The sequence below is a fragment of the Papaver somniferum genome, chromosome 3, assembly GCF_003573695.1.
Source record: "Papaver somniferum cultivar HN1 chromosome 3, ASM357369v1, whole genome shotgun sequence".
Classification (NCBI taxonomy): Eukaryota; Viridiplantae; Streptophyta; class Magnoliopsida; order Ranunculales; family Papaveraceae; genus Papaver; species Papaver somniferum.
Window position 1 is genome coordinate 31,060,170 of NC_039360.1, and position 11,223 is coordinate 31,071,392.

Consider the following 11,223-nt stretch of genomic DNA (forward strand, 5'->3'; position numbering starts at 1 on the left):
ACTGCTCCTTGGTACGAGGAGCAGTTATTGTCTTCTCTAGCTTCATAAATAGGAAAGAGAATGTGAAAAAAACTTTTATCCTCTTCTTGTCAGTGTTCATCCTCTTCTTGTTTTCTATTCTTGTTCTTTAGTCATTTATTATCATCATTCTTGTGAGGAAGATAACAATTCAATTTTCTGTTTCTTTCGCTCTCGATTGTTGTTGCCCCTGTATCTTTTGATATCTCCGATCCTCCTTTCTTCGACTGTGGTTGGTGCTTGTCGTCCTCTTCTATACAGGTATGGGGTTTTTCATTAGTGTTCATCATTGATTTATCTATGTATCTACCCGTTTGTCTCCTGCTGCTGTATTCTTGGTTTTGTGATGAAGAACATACATGTCGAAGCATATATGCTTGCCCCTGTTCTTTGTTACAACGTCTGTGAGTCTATCTAAGTATTATCCCTGGAGTTGGATGGAGTATTTTTTTTCTTAGGGTTTTTAATGTTTATCCGGATGAACCATCAATTATGGGTTTTTTGATCTTTAGTGATCTCCTCGTATTCTTCTCTAAACTGTTTTTGTGTTTCCTTGTAGATATGTCTGATCGTCCGCGGGCTCCTTACCAAACCCCGCCGTCTAGTCCGCCAAGATCCCCTCCGCGTCGAGATTCTGACAGATCTCCACTTGGGGAAGGTCCTTACAAGTCTTCGCAATCGGATCCTCGGGGTCATAGGGTTTCATCTTCCTCCGGTGCGAAGGTTGTGCCTACTAAGAAAGGGGATGTGCCGAAGGGTCCTTCTGGATCTAGGTATGTTAAACCGCGCCCCTTCTCGTCCTCGTGAAGATTCTAGGAGTACGCAGGCTCCTCCTCGTGATGACTCTAGGAGTACGCGGGCTCCTCCTCCTCGTACGAAATAGTGGATGTTCCGCCCCTTCGTTCAATGGCTCCTCCTTCAGTGCCTCCGCAGAAATCTTTGCCGCCTCCTCCCCGCGGTTTCTTTCAAAGGGAAGTACTCCAAGGGTACTATGTCGAGAGCTGATCCGTCTAAAAATCTTCCTTCTAAAAGGAAAGCTTCGGAATTGAGTCCTACTTCTGATTCCGCAGACGAAGAAGAAACTGTCCCCGTGATACGCAGCATTTCAGTTGGTAAGAAGAAGGTCACTTTCAAGCATATTGATCTTGAGATGTTCAAGGAAAAACATGAACTTCAAGCTTTTGAGGTTCGCTTCTATGCCCCTGACGATGATATCACTTACGAGCTCCTTGCTAAGTATCAGTTTGACGAGTTTCATCTGTTGACTACGGTTGGAGCCTTCGAGGCGGGTCTCATGTTGCCCCTATATAAGTCGGGTGACTCCTTTTATTATGACGTGTTGGCTAGTCGCGAAGGCTCTTCCACGAACACTCATAATCGTTCCGTGTCACAACTATCTGGGAATTATCTTCGTTCACTGAAGGAATGTTACCTGCGAAGCAAGGGAGAGACTATGATGACCTGCTATGTTCCAAATCCTGCTGAGAGAGAGTGGTACACTCCTCAGAATTTTAACAGTTCTTTTGGGGATTATGTCAACAGCAGAAACCGTAAGCCGTGGAGTGTTAGTCTTCGTAATATTGCTGCTCCCCGTGGTGAAATTCGTCTTTTGAGTGAGGTGAGTGATGCCAAGCTGAAGTATGTTCCTGGTACTGAGGGATCTGCTAAACGGAAACTCTTTCCTGCTCGTGAAAGGATTAAGCGTGACCATGATTATGAATGAATGCTACTGTTATTGAGGTAGTTGGTCCTTGGGCTTATGGATGGATTCCGGGTCCACGCGGTTGGCGTCCTTCTGAAAATAGCAAGCCTCGTGAAACTCCTCCTGCTCGTTATGGAGATTTCTGTCCTTGGCGTCCGAATTTCGCGGGCATGAATTTTCCTTATGCTCTTGATGTCGTTGATGGAGATGAGGAGGAGGGTTCTGGTGCTACCCATCCAACGAAGAGGTGTTGCTGCCAAGGTATAGTTTCTTCTTATATTCTCTATTCTATTTGCCCCTTTTTCCTTGCTTGAAATAATTTTCATTTTTGAAGTGAGGGAAAAAATGAGCCTTTGTGGGATGTATACTGGTTTGTAGGTGTCGAAGAAGAAGAAACTTGGACCCAAACAATCTTCTACTACTGCGGTTACCGGTGAGGCTGAGGTTTATGAGGAGGTTACGAGTCCCGTAAACGAAGGGTATGGTGAGGATGAAGAAATGTCCGATGGAGAAGAGCGTACCGACACTTCTCACCCTGATGACGAAGGTGGTAATGGTGAAGAAGAAGTTGCCGCGGGTGGTGATGGTGAGTCTGAGGGTAATATTACCGTTGGTGGTACTGGCGGGGGTGGATCTGCCCCTGTTGGCGATGATATTGTTGGTGTGGGTACTCTGCCCGTTATTTCCCCTGAATTTTCTTTCGGTAGGATATATTCCGCGGGGGAATCCTTTGATGTGAATGCTGCCATGGGTCTTGCCGAAGACTTCTCATTGCTTTCCCCAAATGATGATTGGGATGTGCTTGGGAATCTTGGCAAAGAAGGTACCACTGACGCAAGCTGAGAACGCAGGTGGTCATGCTGAGGGTGGTAATGTCGAGACTTGCGCGGGTGAGGAGATAACCGCCAAGGGGAAGTCTGCGGTTGAGTCTCCTTCAGAGGATTTCCCTTACTCGCTAATGCCTGAAGGTGAAGATGCCATTTTGGCTTGGCTTAAGAAGAAGAACCTGATGTTCGTCCCTAACCCTGCCCCAGTGGTCACTGGTGAGAAGAATTCCGACGCTTATACTCGTCGGATGATGCAATTGTCTTCTGAAGCCCGCGTTGCTGAGATGTGGGAGAAGAATCTGAGAGCTTCGGAAGCTAACCTAGTGGTTGACCCTCCCTCCTCTGTTGCTGATATGATGGCCATAGCTGATGGGTACCAATACGGTTTTCCCCAGCAGCGTGTCTTAGAGGTGAATCCTTGTACTTTTTTTTCTTCATGATATCCGAACATTGTATTCTTCGTGATATCTGATCCCTTTGGTATAATAATGTTTGTTTTTGTGACATAGATGATGAGGAGCGAACATTGTAACCATGTTCTATACCAATTCTTCAAAGCAAAGTCTTTAAAGTTGGAGGCCAAGCTTCGTCATAGAGAAGAGGAACTGTCTGCGGCTGAAGTGGAAATAAATGAACTGAGGGGCCGTCTGAAGGAAAAAACAGCTGGGTAACGCTGAGGAGAGTCTTCGTTCAGAACTTGCTATAGTCCGCAACGAATTGGAGCAGACTCGTAGAAATGTCTCGTCCTTCACAGGTTCGTATTTTACGGATCTTTCACTCCTCGTGATTCCCTATCTGTATTTTGGTGTTCTGTCTGAGTCTCCCCACCCTATCTTCAGTGGGTGGAGTCCCCGAGCTGATATGGCTTCGGAAAGAAAGGGAACGACAGAAATCCCGTATTGCAGAGTTGGTGGGTAAGTTGAAAAGCGAAGCCGTAAAGTGGAATGCTCGTGCTGATGAGCACAACGCCTTAACAGCTGAGTGGCGTGAAAAGCGAACACTGATGGTTGATATGCAAAATAAGTACAATCATGACCGTTGTCTGTTTAATGGTACGCTGCTATGGACGCGTGACAACCTGCGTGATGCTCGAGAACATGCTTCGGACTTAGAGGCTAGAGTGCGCTTTTTGGAAGGAGAGTTACAACATGCTCGTTCTTTCTTAGTCCCTGGGGTTAGGGATAGTATGCTGCGTCTTTCTGAGGAAAGATATAATGCTAGGGCCGAGGTTGGTGCTCTTAGTAAAGCCCTAGCAGTGTCTCGAGCTGATGTTGCTCGCCAAGTGGAGTCTGAAAGAGATCTTGAAGTCAATGTGTATCGACTCCATAAAAGGATGGGGGAGATGAATGACGAAGTCAACCATCTTCGTCACTTGGATTCAATGAAGCAGGTAGACTTAGACGCGAGTCAATTTGCCCTTACGAACCTTCAAACGGATTATAAGAAACTATCCAACGAATATGACTTTCTTGATGAGGCTCGGGACGCAGTTGTCAATGAGTATGAAGAGGCTTCGGATAATGTCGAAGGTATAACCTCGTTTTATCGAGTGTGATTCTGTTATTTCTTCGTTTTAACCCCTTGGTATTTCTTGTTTTCAGCACTCGAGGGACAGCTTCACGCAGCAAATGATGAGCTTAAAAAGACTCAATCTGCCTTAGTGCAGCAAGAAGGACAAGCCAACTATTTCAAAGGGTTGGCCGCGTATCGTGAGGAAGCAGCGGAGATTGCCTCCAAAGAGGCGGAACGCCTATCTGCATTGCTGTCTCAGGCCAACCAGCGGACCACTGTTATCACTTATAAAGCTCGATGTCAGTTGGCTGAAGAGACCAACAAAGTCCTAGATAAGATTGAACTTGATCTTAAATTCGAACATGGTCTTGTGAAGAATTATCCGCGTCGTCCTCTTCCCGCGCCCTTGCCTGGTTCTTCTGGGCCCTCTTCAGGTGGTAGCGTACCTTCATCTTGCAGATACAACCCTGTTGATGGAGTTGTATCGTCCAAGTAGATTTATTTTATTAGTCATAGAAAGTTGATCCTTGTTGATTATATAATTTCGGATCATTTTTTGATGTGTTTCCTGCTTTATCTTATTTGCTGAATCTTGTAATCAACTCTTTATGAAATGGATCATCCTTTTGGCATACCTGCGTTATCAATTCATCTTTTTATTTTAAGTATTGTGAAGTGTTAAACTAAAAATAACTTGCTTTGTAAAAATTTGAGAGTGTTTGGGTGCGACACCGAAGGTAAATACCTTTGTGATCGTCTTGAGACCTGTCACCCCGCTGGCGAATCCTAGGCCAGATGATTCCCAAACGGTGGGGGCCGAGGCAGCGTTCTAGGATATGGAATGCTTATTTGAAAATATTTACATGCACCCATTCCGTCGACCCGCTGTCTTAAAATTGGTTGGGTATCTCTTTCTGCTGGGTGCCTTCCCCCTGGTCTTACACTCATAGACACTGATAGGGGAGCCCTGAGAGATTGTAGATTAACTACTTTCCCCAATATTGTTAATTTATTATGTAATGTACATGAGTTCATCCAGCGGGCCTTTTGACCATTTCGTTTGCTTGAAGATTTCCCAAAAAGTTTGTTTGATTGATAGGTTGAGGCCTGCTACTCCTCGTCCAGAGATAGAAACATGTAAAGCGGTTACGCTGCCGCCTTCTTCTGGTATTCTTCACGCAGATGCAAAGCTGCGCTGCTCCTATGGGTAGTACGTTTTGAGCCATTTAGCATTCCAAGGGTTCCGGAGGACCTCGCCTTTTAGATTGCGAAGATAGTAGGAACCGTTTCCCGCAATGTCGTGTATTATAAAAGGTCCTCCCCATGTAGGTGCTAACTTTCCCCATTTCTTCTCTCGTTGATACTGCGGGATTGTTCTTAGCACATACTGCCCTTCTACAAAATTTCGAAGCTTAACCTTTTTTTGTACTCTCTCGCTAGTCTCCGTTGATAATTTTCCATCTTTTGCAATGCTGCTTCCCTCCTTCCTTCCAGGTCGTCCAGTCTCTCTAACATCATGTCTGTTGTGAGATTTTTCTCCCATGCTTCGGTCTTTGTGGTTGGCATGAGGATCTCCGTTGGGATGACTGCTTCAGCTCCATAAGTGAGGAGAAATGGGGACTCCCCAGTGGCAGATCTTCGTGTTGTCCTGTATGCCCATAATACATTGTGTATCTGTTCACACCATCACCCCTTGTGCTTGTCTAATTGCTTTTTGAGGATAAGGGCGAGGGTCTTGTTAGTAGCTTCCTCTTGTACGTTGCTTTGAGGGTATATGGGGGTGGACTTGTTTTTCCTTATTTTGAAAGTGTCGAAGAGCATGTCTATGTTTTTCCCCTGTAATTGTTTACCATTATCGGACACGATTTCCGCTGGTATGCCGAACCTGCAAATAATGTTTTGGAATATGAAAGTAAACACGTCCACGTCTCTGATCCTGGCTAAGGCTTTGGCTTCCACCCATTTACTGAAGTAGTCCGTGGCTACTATCAAAAATCGTCTTTTCCCTGATCCTTCGATGAAAGGCCCAACGATATATATGCCCCATTTTGCAAATGGCCACGGACTATCCACAGAATTCAACGTTGTTGCTGGTGCATGTATCTTTTTGGCGAAACACTGACATTCTTCACATCGTCGGGACATTCTTGCAGCATCTTGTATCATTGTGGGCCAGTAATATCCTTGCATTTTTGCTTTGTCGGCTAGTGATCTCATGCCGCTATGATTCCCTGCGTCACCATAGTGGATGTCGTTTAGAATTCGATGCCCCTCTTTCCTGGATAAGCAACGTGGTAACGGTCCGAGGAAATATTTCTTGTACAGGATCCCATCCCGAAGATCATATCTTCCTACTTTGGAGAGTATTTTCCTGGTTTGTTTGTGATCCGCGGGTAAGGTTCCATCCTTGAGAAACGCATGGATCATCATTCTCCAATCATCTTCGTTGTTGAAATCTTCGTCTTGATTTTCTCTTAACAGGATATCTTCTTCGTCAAAATCGTCACGGATGTCTTCTCCCACCTGATCTTCGATATTTTCTTCCACCGTATCTTGATTTGTAGCAAAGGAAAATTGTGATGCAATCGAAGGCTCGTATACTCTTGTTATTTTGATAGCTTAGATACTCTTGTCCTTCAGCATGGATGATATATATGCTAGGGCATCCGCGTGCCTGAGATCCCTTCTGCATAAGTGCCGGAACTTGATGTACATAATTTGTGATGCTAATGTTTGGACCAAGGCCATGTAAGCTGAGAGGGTGTCGTCGTACACATTGTATTCAAGCCCTATTTGCCGTATGACAAGCTGCGAATCACTTTTCAGTCTTACATCAGTTACCCCCATCTCTATTATTAAGCGGAGGGCATGTACGACTGCCTCGTATTCGACGATGTTGTTAGTATGCTCTTTGAATTCTAACCTGAGTGCCTGTACGATCCTTTCTCCAGTTGGGGTGGTGATGACAATGCCTATTCCTTCCCCTTCCTTATTTTTGGAACCATCAACGAAGACTTCCCATTGTCTTTGACTCGCGGGTTCGAGGACATCAATTGGATCCTTGCTTTCCTCGTCGGCTTCTGGCATTCCCCTAATCTCTTCATCGTTGTCTAGGGGGAGGTCTGCTAAGAAATCCGCCAAAACTTGAGATTTTTGGGAATGTTGAATTTCATGAATGATGTTGAATTGGTCCAGGTGGGTGTTCCACTTGGCTATTCTACCTACTTTCCCCGCGCTTTTGAGGACTGCTTCCAGTGGTGCTTTGCATGGGACGCGGATGAAGTGAGTTAGGAAATAGGTTCTCAGCTTTTGAGTAGCCCATACCAATGCCAGGATGAGTTGTTCGATCTTCGTGTAATTCCTTTCCGCAGAATTGAGGGTCTTACTGACATAATAGATAGGATGTTCTATCTTCGTATTGGTTTTGACCAAAACTGCGCTAACTGCGTCTTCTGTCGCTGCTATGTACAATGCCAAAACCTCATCAGGATCAGGCTTCTGCAGGATCGGAATTGAAGCCAGGTGTTCCTTGATTCTTTGGAAGGCTTCTTCGCATTCTTCGGTCCATTCAAACTTACTCCATTTTTTGAGAATATTGAAAAAATGTTTGCATTTGTCCGAGGATCGGGCAATAAATCTGTCCAAGACTGCTAAGGACCCATTGAGCTTTTGCACTTCTTTTAAATTCTTCGGAGATGGCATTTCCACTATAGACTGAATCTTCGCGGGGTCTACCTCAATACCCCTTTTTGTTACCAGATATCCGAGGAATTTCCCTGAGGTGACACCAAAAGTGCATTTTTCTGGATTTACTTTCATGTGATGTTTCCCCCGACCTAACTCACATCAGCCATCCAATATTCCATCTTCAAAGTTGGACGGTTGGATGACAGGAATATTCCACATAAGACTCCTGTCACAGAAAAAATGTATGTGTCCTTTTTTTGGTTACTACCCCAATATTCCCTCCATCTTCTTTTCCAGAAAGCAACGATTTCTCTCCTCTTCAGTTCCATCACCAACCATCGTTACCATCACCGTCCCCCACCACTATCATCATCACCAGCATCACTGCCACTGTCTTATGCAGTCACGGTTAGTTCATTTTGCTCTCTGGAAATCGTTTCATCGCAATTTCCCGAGCTATGCCTGAAAGGAAATCGCCTCAATTGCATGTCTGCTAAATCTTATGCAGACATGGTTACTTCCCATTAAATCTTCCAATTGCGTGCCTCAATTTACTCCAGGTATGTTACATCTATCCCAATTTGGATTGTTAATTTCAAGTTTTATCGATTACGTCGCAAATTGAAAGTAAAATTCTGGATTTATCTTTCTCATGGTACATATATATGCTGCTTGATTTGAAGGTCCAATGTCTCCTTTGATTGCACCCAGTTTTGTAGCTGAAAATCCCTTTTGGTTGTATACATAATTTAATTCTAGGGCTAGTCTCGATTTGGAATTTAAGCTAAATCGATGTATGAAGCAATTCTTTTTTTTTTCCCGCAATGTTCAATGTTAAATTAGAGTTTAGGTTTTTATGAAATTTGATATATAATGGATTAGTGAGTTCCCATCTTGAATTTGTGGTCTGGATGTTTGAAAGGGAAGATTATTCGAATTAGCCAGTTGGCCGCTATGAGCAGCAACTGTTAACACACATTGGTTTAAACAGATGATTATGAGAAAATGAGTGCTCTATTTTTCAGAATGGAGTATGAAGTATGCACCATTTTGCTTACAAATACACATGCACATCATTATCAGATTACATTTAGAGAAGCAATACTTTGTATGTGGTACATAACTTATTCAATTGCTAGACTCCCAAATCAAAAGTAGTTGCAGTAACATAAAAGTTGTGATATGACAAGAAATAGTAGTACTGATAGACACTCATCAATTGACACAATCGTTCTGGTAGATCGAGTCACGGAATTCAGTTTCTAATAGAGATACATTTTGGAACTTTATGACTGACATTTACATTTGAGGTGTATTAGTACAAACTACAGATTAAGAGCCGGTTGCAAAGTGAAAATCTCAAATCTTAAGACACTTTAGTAAAATTGATTCTTCAATTTTGTTGTGAGACCTTTAGTGGTTGTCTACAACCAACCATCCAAAAAGTTTGGGTTGGGATTGAGTCTTGTTGCCATTCATCATCATCATCTAACTTTATCTAATGCTCTAGCCACAGGATTAAAGAGAAACAATTGTTCCGCAGTCGCAAGGGATATGTTGCATAGCCTGGAAGAAACATCTTCACTTTTTGGTGATTCAAGGTAAAACTAATGCCAACAGAGCTTATAGCTTTGAGTAGTTATGTTTTAGACATTAGCTTAGTAAACGGAGCTTATAGCTTTATCGATATTTTGTATCTGAAAAAGAAATCAACATGGACCTGTTACTGTTACTATAATTGACAAAATATTTGAATTTTGTAGTAAGTATGTCATAGCTCCGAGAGTTGAAAAAAACCAATGAAGAGATTCCATCGAGTCATGTAGTTATGTAAATAAAATTTACAGCTTTCATAGCTATGTTTTATACTTTAGCACAAGATTATGTCCCTTACTATCTACATGGAGAGCACTATGCAACTGATTATTTACATTTCTATTATGGTTCTCATTCAGTCTCTTTACAAGTCTCATCTGTTAAAGCTAAATTTGGCACCTTCGGAAACACTACGACTAATATTCTTATGAGGTAGAGATATGCAGTCTTATATGTCCCATAGGCACATGATTCGCGAACAGATTGTAGACGCGTGAACCAGCAGATCCATCACCTGACACTGGCTGTCAAATAACTAGACAGATTATTAGATATTCCTCATTACACCCAATGACCATATCATGCTACTTGATTATATTGTTTTCTTTTATAATTTTGTTCATTGTTTCGTCATGGAGAGTACAGGTCAAAGGATGCGAAAACATTCTATTCGTGCAAGAGTGGAGGCGGAAAATAAAATTTAGGTGCAGTACAGGCAGTGTTGTGTTACCTGATAATAAAGAGAATAACTTTCTTTAATTGTAGTGTATCATATTTTTTGGAACATGAATTGCAAAGACTATTATTTGCCGACGTGCAACGCACGTACAGTCTACTTGTTGATGTAATCGGTTCTGGTAACTTGTGTGACCAATCACAAGTATTTCCACATTGAGGTATAACCGATCCTAGTGATTGGTAGAACCGATTGAACCCATGAATGTGATTTGATATTTGATCAATCACATAGTAATCTTGGAATACAGGTGAACCAATTCTAAATTTGTTTGGAAGTGTGGTATAACCGATTCCAAGAGTGTATATCCATTAAAATATGAATAAGGATTTACAGTGAAAAGATGTTAACATACTTTGAACACGTACAGTTACTCTTGTCATTTATTGTTCAAAAATATTCCTTAGTACTCAAGGAAATTTTGTGCCGAAATAAATTGAGAATCTTTTAATTAAGGTTTTTGGTTTTATATGCTTTAATTACCAGCAATTAAATGCATATCTCTAGAGAATAAAAATTAGTAATGTGCATTTACTAATTGAAGATTTTCTATTGAGAGATTTCGGAAATTTTGGACAAGCATTTATTGGAATTAGGAAAACCGAATTTTGCTATTCATTGCATATCTTGAGAATATTTTAGGTTTTGGAAATTCCTTGGTGTCCAAACATCCTTAGTCTATAAATATCCAAGTTTGCATTTCTAGCAAACTATCCTAAGATCCAGGCAAATTTCATTCTTGTTGTTTCTGGTGGAGCCGTCTATTTGGAAAAGAAAGTGCCCTAATTAGGCGAAATCTCTTACGACCGCTCATTTAAAGACTTCCATGGGATCAAGAAGCTCTACAAGTACCATCAGTGGGAAACTAAATAATTACAGTGTTATTAGTTTTCGATTGATTTGATTGACTAACGGTTGTTGAAACTTTGGTTGCACCTAGTTTGTTTATTCTTGAGAATCTTCTCTTCTGATATAAGATTCACTCAAACTAGGTCGAAGTATCGACGAAATTTTTAGAACTGTTTGTAGATCTAAAGACATCTTGTGATAATCCATTGTTAACAAAATCCGTTATGTATGTGATTGATCACAAGATATTCAAGTAGTGTTATGCAGGTGTTTATTGAAGATTAAAGAAGATTTAA

The 11,223-nt window shown here is 42.0% G+C and overlaps 1 long non-coding RNA gene across 1 annotated transcript; it reads left to right on the forward strand.

Moving 5' to 3' along the window:
• The first annotated feature begins 8,020 nt into the window (after positions 1 to 8,020).
• LOC113361089 lies at positions 8,021 to 10,315 on the forward strand. The gene is made up of 3 exons (XR_003364936.1): positions 8,021 to 8,306; positions 9,257 to 9,347; positions 9,988 to 10,315. It is a non-coding gene; the product is annotated as an uncharacterized LOC113361089 (long non-coding RNA).
• The last annotated feature ends 908 nt before the right edge of the window (positions 10,316 to 11,223 follow it).